Raw genomic sequence first — 12,062 nt, forward strand, 5'->3', positions numbered from 1 at the left:
TTGTGCAATAATTCTCACTCTCCTTGTCCAAACTGTTCTTCCATTATCATAAACTCATTTTGGAATTTTTTGTTGTCACAGTTTGATACCATATGTTTTTAAGTGCTGTCAAGCTGATTCCAACTCATAATGACCCTGTACTGGGTTTCCGAGGCTGTAAATCTTTAAGGGAGCAGAAAGCCTCATCTTTCTCCCACGGAGCAGCTGGTAGTTTCGAAATGCTGACCTTGAGGTTCACAGCCCAATTTGTAACTACTATGCTACCAGAGCTCCTTTGATACCATATAGATAGGTCTTAAAAGAACATAAGACTCAGGCAGATACTGCTTATTAGTTAAACTAATGCTTGGTTTAAGAAACGCCAGGAGATAATGTTTGGTTTAAAGTTTACAGATGATCTCAGGAAAATAGTTTCAGAAGTACATCCATCCTCTATGACTCCAGAAAGTCTGGAGTCAATGAGAATTTAAATTTCTATTCTCAATTTTTCCCTTTTTGATCAGGATTCTTGTATATACTCTTCGATCAAATGTTCAGAAATGGTAGCCCGGCGCCATCTAACTCCTCTGACTTCATGGCAAAGGAGGCAGTTCTTCCTGGAGGCAGTCACTCATCCCACATTCTCCTCTTATCCCTGACTTTTTCCTCCTCTGCTGCTTCAGAGACCATTTGGTGTACCTTGGATGGCCACTTACAAGTTTTTAAGACTCCAGACACTACACAATGAAGTAGGAGACAGAATGTTGTTAAGGGTCACTGAGTCAGTTCTGACTCATAGCAACCCTGTAATTGGGTTTCTGAGGAGCGGCTGGTGGGTTTGAGCCACCAACCATGCGGTCCACACATTAACTTGCAGCGCTATACCAGGACTCCAGCAGATGGACTAGAATCACTGAATACACTACAAGGCCAATTAACTGATATGTCGCATGAAACCACAACCCGAAGTCTCCAAGCCCAAGAACCAAATCCCCAGAGGTGTGTGGTTGGACACAAGCAGCCTCAGCGGGTACTCTTTGCATTCTGTTTCAGTCGTTGTTATAAAGCCATTTATCACATAATTTTTGCCAATTCAGCTCTTTACAGGTGACAGACAATGCAGAAAGTGGTCAGCACAACCCTATGCTGTAGTCTTTACAGGAGCAGATCGCCAGGCCTTTTCTTCGGTAGCTTTGAACTGCTGACCTATTGGTTAGCTGTGCTTTAACCACTGTGTCTCCATGGTTTCTTTATATAGCTCTATGGGGAATCATGGTTTTCAGCCACAGTCCGTGTTGGAAGTCTTCATGAAGAGAGCTCAGACTGCAGTCAGAGGCAGGGTCAGACTCCCTCTGCCCTGGTCCAGATTCATTTCCATCAAGTCCCAATACGAGCCAAAGATTTCCGGATTGGGAAGGAAGACGGTTTCCCAAGGGGAAGGCAGAGGTTGGGGACATCTTTAGGAAGTCTCATTGAGCAAATCCTGGAGCACAGGGCTCATAGCTGCTCTTTTTCAGTCCTCTTTCCAAAACTTTACCCTAAGATCCTGAGTCAATACCCCTGGAAGCGACCAACTCAGTCACAGATACTATAGGGGGAAAAGCCTGAGTTTGGCTTTGCTGCAGATGAGTTGCAATCAACAAGATAGCAGTTGATTTGGCTTTTTGGTTTAAGAACCCATTTCCTGCATCAAAGTAAACTTGTAGGTTTTCTCCCCTCCTAATCCAGATGAATACTCTCACTCTGATGGTAACACAGTTCCATCTGAATAGTCATCTACCACCACGAATGCATGTATGAAGAGAGAACTGTTTCCCTCTGCCACATTTCCATAAAAATGTCCACTTATACTGTCAGTCTAAACGTCAAGCTTTTTATCTAAAATCTGTAATTGCTGTGAAGTGCCATCAAGCTGGTTTCAACTCATAACAACCCTGTATATGGCTTCAGAGGTTGCAAATCTTTGTGGGAGCAGAAAGCCTAATTTCTCCCACAGAGTGGCTAAAAGGAAAACAAACAAACAAAAAACTGCTATATATATATACTAAGTCCAACCCACCACCTATGTAAGAATGTCTTAAAATTTTTCTGTTTCAATACAGTATATATTTTATTTTTTTAACAACTAAAGCCAAGCGGAGAAACCAATGATAAAGCCTTACTACTGTTCAATCCCACACTTCTTTACAGTAGTGATTTTAGAACCCGGGTTTTAAAGCAAGTAAGCAAATATCCATACTGCTGCAGAAGAGATTTAACAACTCAGAACTCTGGGTATTTTAGGAAACAAAAAGGAAGGATATCAGGGGAAAAGCCCAAGAAAGCCTCATAAATAAAGACACATGAATTGCCTTTCAAGTCTGCCTTGACTTAACTTTGGACTATTGATTACATAAGGGGTTGCTAGGCACATTAAAGTACAAACAAAAATTGCCAGGAGATTAGTTACCCCTAAAATTTTTTACACGCATATAACTGCTGCTAAATACTAATTAAAAGTAAGCACATAATGGCTCATGCATGCTTCAGAATTTCATATTCCAATGGAAACAAAATGCGAGTTACAACCATGTTTAACTCTGTTAGACAACGGTTCCTCCTGCTTATTTTTGGCTGTGAAAAAATGGCCTGGGAGTCAGAAAAGCTGACTAGACAGCATACGGCACAGATTTATACATCCTTCTCAAGGGGTGACAGTCTGTTTCTCTACTTTTACACTGGCTAGATTCTGAGCACCACCATTAAAATAGATAAATTTCCTTCCATTACAATTAAAAATATATTTGAGGTAGTCCCTTTTCCTTGACTGTAAATAAAATAATTGTGGGAAATGTTGCAACATGAAGCATAAAAATATTCCTATATGTTGTTGTTATGCGCATTTGAATCAGTTCTGACTCACAGCAATCCTGAAGAGGGTTTCAAAGGAGTAACTAGTGAGTCTGAACAGCCAACCTCATGGTTAGTGGTCCAGTACTTATCCTATAGCACCACACTAGGACTCCTATCTCAAACACTTATTTAAATAGGGCTCTTTAAGCAAATCTCATGTCTTACTTAATTTAGATTCTTACTTTGTCTTTAATATCAACTAAAACAAAGCAGATTTATGGCATGGTGCGTGGTATGATTTTGAAAATAAGTGGGATGCAGTCCAAACCAATACAATCCAGAGTAACAGTTCAATCAAGATGTCACATAATGCTGTAGCAGTAGCAAATGTCACTACAATGACCTATGTCTAGATTTAGGTTCATGTAAAAAAAAAAAAAAATCATAGATATTAAGTTTAACATTTTAATACTTATTTACATTAAAAGCATCTAAGAAATAATTTAAGAGTTCAAGTGTATCTTAATTCTAATTTAATAGTGGTATGAGGTTAAGTAAAAAAAATACTGCTACTCAGATTCCAGCACATACATGCACAGGTTTAGTCCAATCAAAATGTGTTTAAACATATCTCTACAATCAGTGGACAGCTGCAGACAAGTTCACTCAATAACACACCTGTAATATTCGGATGCCTTCAAAAAAGAAGGTCCAATCTAATCAATGGCTTCCAAGGGAATCTGCTGGACCAGTTCAATTCAAGGCAGACAGAGAGAGGTCAGCTCAGAAGGGTCATCTTGGTAAGATTTTCTCAAAGGACATAGAACTATCACGGGGCTTAAGTTTTAAGAAAACTGAGCACTGCAGTGGTGGGAAAAAGGTCAGGAAAGGTACAATGAGGCATTTCTCCCATCACAACAACACACCTGTTCATTCTTTGACGGCAGCCAGGGCTGTCCTTTGAGATTTTCACTGGGCAACCTTACCCCATCCGCCTTCCAGTCCTCATCTTGCCCCTTCAGACTTCTTTTTGTTCCCCACACTGAATTCCTCAAGGATGCCAAAACTGCTGATCTGATGTGGTATAAACCACAGAGCACAGAATTCTTTGGGGAAGGGTTAGAGAGATAGATGGAAACACCACCTTCAGAGACGTACAGACCTAGCGGGTGGCTATGTCAAGAAACAATCGCTTCACATGTTGACAGTTTTGTAAATAAAAGTCTCTATGATTCTGTAACAATGCCTTTTGGCTTACCTCATATAATATATAACAATTCATTCCTTCAAAAGTGATTTGAATGCCTGCCATATACATGCCAGCTATGGTATAAGGTGTTAGATGATGTTGTTGTTAAGTGTTATGAAGTCAGTTCTAAATCAAACGGACCCTTCATAGGGTTTCATGGAGCAGCTGGTGGATCTGAACCACCCACTTGCGGTTAGCAGTCCAGTGCTTATCCTACAGTACCAATGGTAAACAAGCAACATGTTCCCTGTCTCACTGGCATTTGGTCTACTATGTAAACTGGAGTTTAAAAAAAAGCACCCACACAGTATATAATCTACATTATAAGAAGATGCATTTTATGTGTAGGAAAAAGTCAATTTTACCTGACTTTAATGAATCAAAGTGCACATTGTAGACTAATTACAAATATGAGACCTTCTTTAAGTAACTATTAATTGATTGAAATAAAACTTAAAACAAACATAAAATTAGAGATCACAGTCATATGAAATAATGGTAAAACCTGGCCTGAAGAGACTCTAACATCAATATATATAAATTCGATGTGAACTAAAACATTTTATAATACACCATGGAGTCCTGGTGTGGCTCTGTGGGCTAATGCAACAGACTGCAAAGTCGGTTTGAACTGCAAGGCCGGTGGTCCAAGCTCACCAGTTGTTCCTTGGAAATCCTACACAGGGTTGCTATGGGTCGGAATCAACTAGATGGCACTTAACAACAATATAAATTCCTAGGTTTAAAATCACATTTCATATGCTAGTTTGAAATTACTATCTGTTATGGATTGAATTATGTCTTCCAAAAGTATGTGTTGTTAATTAGAACCTCCATGCCTGTGGCAACAAGAATGGGAATAGATTGTCTTTGTTACGTTAATGAGGCAGGATTAGTGTAGGGTGTATCCTGAATCAGTCTCTTCTGAGATGTAAGAGATGAAGCAGTCTCTCTCAGAGGAGCAGAGCTGGAGAAAGAGAGGCCATTCCACAGGACGATGGTCCAGAAGAGACAAGAACCCTCCCTCCAGAGCTGAAAGACACAGAAAGCCTGCCCCTAGAAGCAGCACTTTCAGTTTGGATTTCTAGCTGTGCCACTGTGGGATAGAGCACCATACCACAGGTCGGTGGTTCTAACTCACCAACCGCTCCTTGGAAACTCTATACAGGGTTACTATGAATGAGAACAGACTCAATGGCACTTAACAACAACAAACTGTGAGGAAATAAATGTTTCTCAAAGTCATGCACTTGTGGTACTTCTACTACATAGCAGTAGAGAACTGAGACAGTATCTATGTTGGAAACATGCTTAATTTCAGAAAATTAGTTCTGAAAGCTTCTTTGAGCTCTCCCTGAAAGTGAATAAAAAAAACAACAAAGGTTTTGCTCTCTATACAGGAAACTTTCAGTATTAAAAACAACTTTTGTTAGTTAACTAGTTGTTACTATTATTAAGTGCCACTGAGTCAGTGCTTACACATAGCTACGCTGTATAGGGTTTCCAAGGCTATAAAGCTTTGCAGGAGCAGAAAACCTCATCTTTCTCCCACAGAATGGCTGGTGGGCTCGAACCAATGACCTTATGGTTCACAGCCCAGTGCTTATCGTATAGGGCCACCACACTCACTAGTTTACCAATAGTTTTTAAAAATTCAATAATCAAGGAAATACACCTAGAACCAAATGAATCAACATATTTTCACATTTTCATCACATTTAAAATTCAAGGAAGTCTCTCACTTCCATATGAGAATCACAGGCATGTTCAATAAGGAAATTCTTCATATCAGTAGGAATGTCAAGAAAAAGAGGCCTTTGTAAACCTAAAACCTTTCTTTCAATCAGAAGTCTTACTATTTCATAAAGATACCATTCTTCTCCTACTGGAGCGGTGGAAATGAAAAAGATGAACAAAACCCAGTGTTGAGAAAGGTCCGGAAAACAGGACTCTCATAAACTTCAGGTTGCTGTTGTTGTTAGGTGCCACTGAGTCAGTCAGCACCTCCTCAAAGCGACCCATTACCAACAGAATGAAACACTCCCTGGTCCCGTGCCAATCTCACAATTGTTACTGTGTTTGAGCCCATTGCTGCTGCCACTGTGCCAATCCATCTCACTGGGGTCTTCCTCTTTTTCTCTGACCTCCCACTTTATCAAACATGATGTCCTTCTCCAGGGACGGGTCCCTCCTGATACTATGTTCAGAGTATGAGAGACAAAGTCTGGCCATCCTGGCTTCTAAAGAGCACTCTGGCTGTACGTTTTCCAACACAGGTTTGTTTGTTCTTTTTTTTTCCTTAACAACAAACCTACTTGTGGACCGTACAAACTACTGCTACATGTTTAAAATCTGTAAAATAGTCCTTTCAAGAACCAGCTGTGATTTATCCTGAAAACATCTCTGATGTACCTGATGCCCCAACTGTGTTTTTGGTTTTATATATATATTTATATATTTATTATTATTATTATTATTGTGACCTGAGTGATAGTTTACATAGGAGAACATCGGCTTTACACCAGTTTCACTGCAATGATTACAATCTCCGTGCATCATCACTCAACAATATTTGCTTCCATTCCCTCTGTTTTTCTTTTTTTCGGGTGGGGAAATGTACACAAACACGCTCAGTAATATATAATAATTTAAACAAATAGAGGGCACATTCTGTAAGCCTGCCTCCTGGCCGCTAGCACCCAATCCCTCTCTGTTCATGAGTCTAGAGTCCTCCGCCGCTACCTCTCACTATGCAGTCATCTCTGCTTCCATCTCTGGTGTCGCTGCTTCTCTGGTTAGGGTCCCACATTCTGCTTGTGCTCTTCTCGGTTGATGGTCCTAGGGTTCTCTGTTTCTGGCCTGTAAGGTTAACTACTCACATCAAGTATCAATCCTATCCCCAGGGTAGATACAGAAGGGTAACTCAGAGATTGGCTGTGGTGCTGTGGGTTAATGCATTGGACTACAAAGTCATTTGAACCACAAGGTTGGTGGTTCAAGCTCACCAGTCGCTCCCTGGAAACTCTATACAGAGTTTTTGTTACAAAACTTCTACTTTACAGTTCTGACAATCACAATTAGTCATGATAACAATTACTCATTATTGAATCATAAAAATCTTATCCCCATCTCCTTTCACCAGACCCATCTAGACAAGATGAAAACTACTCATTCAGTGGGGATTCTATCTTCCCCTGCACACTCTGAAACTAAACTCCCTTTTGATAATTTATAAGCCACTCACTTTGTGCCTTTATCGCCCCCTCATTTTAGGTTGTTGTTGTTAAGTGCTGATGAGTCGGCTCAGACCCATAGCAACCCTGTACAGGGTTTCCAAGGAGCAACTGGTGAGCCTGGACTTCCGACCTTGTGGTTCAAGCGACTTTGCAATCCAACGCATTAACCCACAGCGCCACAGCCAATCTCTTAAGTTGCCCATCCCTATCTACCCTGTAGACAGAGGGGATAGGATTGATACTTGATGTGAAGACTCCTTCCCTCTCAGTTGGTATTTTGAGCTACTATATCCATAAGTATAGGTCAAGTTCATCAAATTGTAGCAATTTACACTTGCTTCCTTTTGTTTGCTCTTTTGACAGTCCATGGCACTTTTAATATTCTCCTCCAACGTCATAACTCAAATGCATCAATTCTTCTATGGTCTTCCTGACTCACTGTCAAACTTTCACTTGCATATGAGGTGACTGAAAATACCACGGCTTGGGTCAGGTGCACCTTAGTCCTCAAATTGACATCTTTGTTCTTCAACACTTTAAAAAAGGTCTTGTGCAGCAAATCTGCCTAATGCAATATGTTGTTTGATTTCTTGACTGCTGCTTCCAAGAGTGTTGATGGTTGATTTGAGCAACATGAGGTCTTTGACAACTCCAGTCTTTTCTCCATTTACATGGAGCACAAATTGGCAGTTTTTAAAGTAGGCAGCTTAGTCACATGTATCAACATTTAAAATGTGCAGCCATTATACTTCTAAGAAGATAAATAAGTTACAATGATTTCAATAGAGCTGATCAACACATCATTATCCACAAGAAAGAACAACTAATCTAAATGGGTATTAGTAAAACCCACGGCTGTCAAATGGATTCCAACCCATACCAAGCCCACAGGACAGAGCGAAACTGCTACAGACTGCCATCTTTATGGAAGCAAAACGCTTAATCTTTCTTCCAAGGTGCAACTGGTGGTTTTGCATGCTGACTTCTCTCTCGGTTAGCAGCCCAATGCTTAATCCACTATGTCACTGTTGTGGTTCTGTGCCGTGGAGTCGGTTCTGACTCATAGCGACCCTGTACAGGGTTTCCGAGGCTGTAAATCTTTACGAAAGCAGAAAGTCTCATCTTTCTCCCGCAGAACAGCCGGTAGTTTCAAACTGCTGACCATGACACTAGCAGCCCAATTCGTAACCACTACACTAACTTAAACGGTCATTTTTGCTAAAATGGAGTCTGATCTCAACTCATAGTAAAACTATACAGGGTTTCCGAGAGCAGTGCAGTGAATTCCTCCATTTGGCCCCTCTGCCCATAGTCTACTAACTCCCAACAAACCACGTCTTTGCTGTGCTAGGTCTGGGAGGAGAGGGTGGGAGAAGACAATGCCAGTGTGATGGGCTTCATCTGTGAGTGGTAACTAGAGCTGTACCTGTAAAATGTGCACATCTGACGTGTATGACATGAGCCATCGCAGAAGCAGAAATGGGGCTCTCACTACCATCAAAGGAAGAACCAGGAGTGGAGCGTGGCCTTTGGACTCAAGAGTCCTGTGCATTAACCAACCTCCACAACTCAGGGAAGAAAGCTGTGGCAGAGGAGCATTATATGTGTAGGAAAAAAAGATCAATTTTAACTTTTTATTTCATCAAACCACAGATAGTAGGCCGATGGCAAGTCTGAGACCTTCTCTAAGTACCTGTCATTTGACTGAGGAGGGGCAGAGCAGCAGCAGCAGAACCAAGAACTAGAACAGGGGAGAGAGCAGTGGGCTTCCCAGGCCACGGAACAAGGACCATCGAGTGACTCTGGGCAGGAGGTCTGTTTGCAGCGTGAGTGACTCCAAGCACTTTGTTGGGGGAGGTTTGCTGAACCCCGGAGCTAGAGCCAAGTCTTCAGACAGAGACTTATGGTGAGGTGGTGTACCCTGTAGGTATTTATCAACAGCCCTAAAGAGCTTTGTACCATTGCCAGAGTAGGGCAGAGGCCAGGCCAGGCCTAGGGCCAGAGAGGCCTGCTAGTGGACACGGGAGAGGAGAGGCTGTCCTGACTGGAAGAACTGTGCCCTGTGAAATTCCTGAATAAACCCTGTACCTATGAGTACACTGTCTGAGTTGTGTGTGGCCACTGTAGTGAACTATGAAACCGGCTACGTACAGGGTGCTGTGGGAGGCATGGTTGGTGCCACTGTTGCTTTGTACCAAGACTGTATATTCTTTACAGGTGTATACAGCTTCATCCTTCTCCTCCAGAGGTGCTGGGAGGTTTCAACTGCTGACCGTGTGGTTAGCAGTCCAGTGCTTATCATCTTACAGCGCCACCAGAGCTTCTAAATGGTCATTCAGGAGTGACTAAATAAAACTATGATATATTATGCAGTAGTAAAATGATTACATAGGATTATGTTTGTCTTTTCTGTTCATGTGTAACAATGTACAAAACATGGGGTCCCGGTGTGGCGTTGTAGGTTAATGCATCAGACTGCAAAGTCGGTTTGAACCACAAGGTCAGTGGTTCAGGCTCACCAGCTGCTCCTCAGAAACCCTCTACAGGGTTGCTATGGGTCAGAACTGACTCGACGGCACTTAATGTCAACAATGTACAAAACAAACAAAACATCACCACGAACCAAGTATATAAATACTCTGGAATCGACCTGAAGGTACATAGCAACAGACCCATTAAGTTCCCAGAGGTCTGCTCACAACAATCCAAGGGCCAGTCATCTCTGGGTAGTTTTTCCATTATGCTATTTTACACTGTTGGAGAAGTTTCTCCAGATTATACTAAGAATAGATCATTTTCATTTGAGAAAGGGAAGCGTTGTTATTTTACCAGAAGTGGTGTTAAATTTATTTTTAAAAGTCCATATTCACTGCAAGTACCCCCAAACAGCTTATAGTTGGCTACTCGCTAAACCACCTTCTCTTAAAACTATGAGCAGGAATTTAAAAAGATCAGACGCTAAGAGGGTGGAAAGCAGAATGACCCTGTTCAAACAGCCCATGTGCCTGGGACTCACCCTAGTGGTAGGGGTAGTGTTGAGTCAGTTCTGTATGGAGTTCCCAAGGCTGGACATTGTTACAGGAGCAGAAAGCCTCATCTTTCTCCCAGGGAGTGACTGGTAGATTCGAAATCCTGACTTTGAAGTTGGCAGCCCAACTCATAATCCACTCCTTGTTGTTAAGTGCCATCAAGTCGGTTCCGACCCATAGCGACCCTGTATAGGGTTTCCGAGGAGCGGCTGGTGAGCTTGAACTGCCAACCTTGTAGTTTAAATGGCTTTGAAGTCTGGCGCATTAACCCACAGCACCACTCCAGTATCTAAAAATTGTTTGAGATATTCCTAAAACAATTGTCCTCTGATATCTTAAGAAAGCAAGCCATGGGGAAGAATAAAAAAAAATGAAGATTGCTTTTTTATTATGAATTGAATTTAACTACAACAACAAAAATCTTACCTCAGAGAAAATCCTTAATTATTTTCCTGTCTTTCATCCTCCTTCCTAGCACCTTTATTGTGAACCTGAAAGAAACAAAAATGAAAACGGCTCTGAGTTCAACAGGTGTGTCACGCCAGGCAGAGAGGCCAGGCAGAGGGGTCCAAGAGAGGCTCCTAGGAGCGCCATCTCCGGGCGGCCATCGGCCAGAGCAGAGAAGCCCCCAGGACTGCCTCCAGTGCCCGTATCTCTACAGAAGCTGACTGCCACACTTTCTCCCTTAGCAGCTGAGCACTGGGCCAATAGGGCTCCTTCAAGAATGGGACCTCTCAGACAAATCATAAAGAACAAAATCCAAAACCTACTGCCATCATGTGGATTTTGACTCATAGCGGCCCTGCATAGGCTTTCCGATCAAGGAGCAGGAATTCTCCCGTGGGATGGCAGGTGGGTTTGCTCAGTCCACCATGTGGCTCCATGTGCTCACCCCAGAAGTCACTACAATGCGATGGTTACAAAAGAAAGGCAAGAAACTAAGAGTTGAAATAAAGAAAGAATCCCTTCATCGTTCAGGACCTATGAACACTCGTACTGGGCAAACTCGTTGGAAACACTACTGTCACTAGAGCCAGAACAGGTCCACTGGAATCCCAGCTCTACCACTTCAGACTGTGCGATTCTGGGCAAGTCAATGGACGTCTCTGTGCCCCAGTTTCTCCCATATGCATAATAGCAGTACCCACCTCACAGGGGGTGAAGAGGTCAGGAAGATTATCTGAGACCATCCACACCAGGGACTTTACAATAGCTCCTGGCACATAATAAGCAGGCAGTAAATGGTCATTAGTATTTTTATTGCCATATGCTATTATTACATAATAATCAATCTATGCACCTCTCATCACCGCTTTTATTGAGGAGGGCATGGCCCTTGTCTTCAAAGAGCTGCCAGTTTATGGGGAGAGAGGAGAGTTACTCAAACACGTAAATAAGGCCAGAGAAAGGCCAACACCACGTATCTGTGCTTTTATTTAACAAGCATTTGCATGCCCATTCTTTGGCCAGGTGACTGGTAGGTGCTGGAGAGTCTTTGGTGGACAGGACAATCAGTGTTTCTCTCTTCAGAGTTTCCCTGATGTTACTGTGTGTGACAAGTTGGGACAGTAGGCCTCTGAAGGGACAGAATTCAGATGCAGAACATTCTGGGTGGAAGGAACAGTGAGCAAGGTAACATGGAGCCTTTGGTGAGTGCTAAACCCAGTGCCATCCAAGCGGGCAGTAAGTATTCCAGTGTAGCCTCTTAGTCCTAGTGTATCCAAGAGAGCATTAAGT

This window comes from Chrysochloris asiatica, unplaced genomic scaffold, assembly GCF_000296735.1.
Source record: "Chrysochloris asiatica unplaced genomic scaffold, ChrAsi1.0 scaffold00102, whole genome shotgun sequence".
Taxonomy (NCBI): domain Eukaryota; kingdom Metazoa; phylum Chordata; class Mammalia; order Afrosoricida; family Chrysochloridae; genus Chrysochloris; species Chrysochloris asiatica.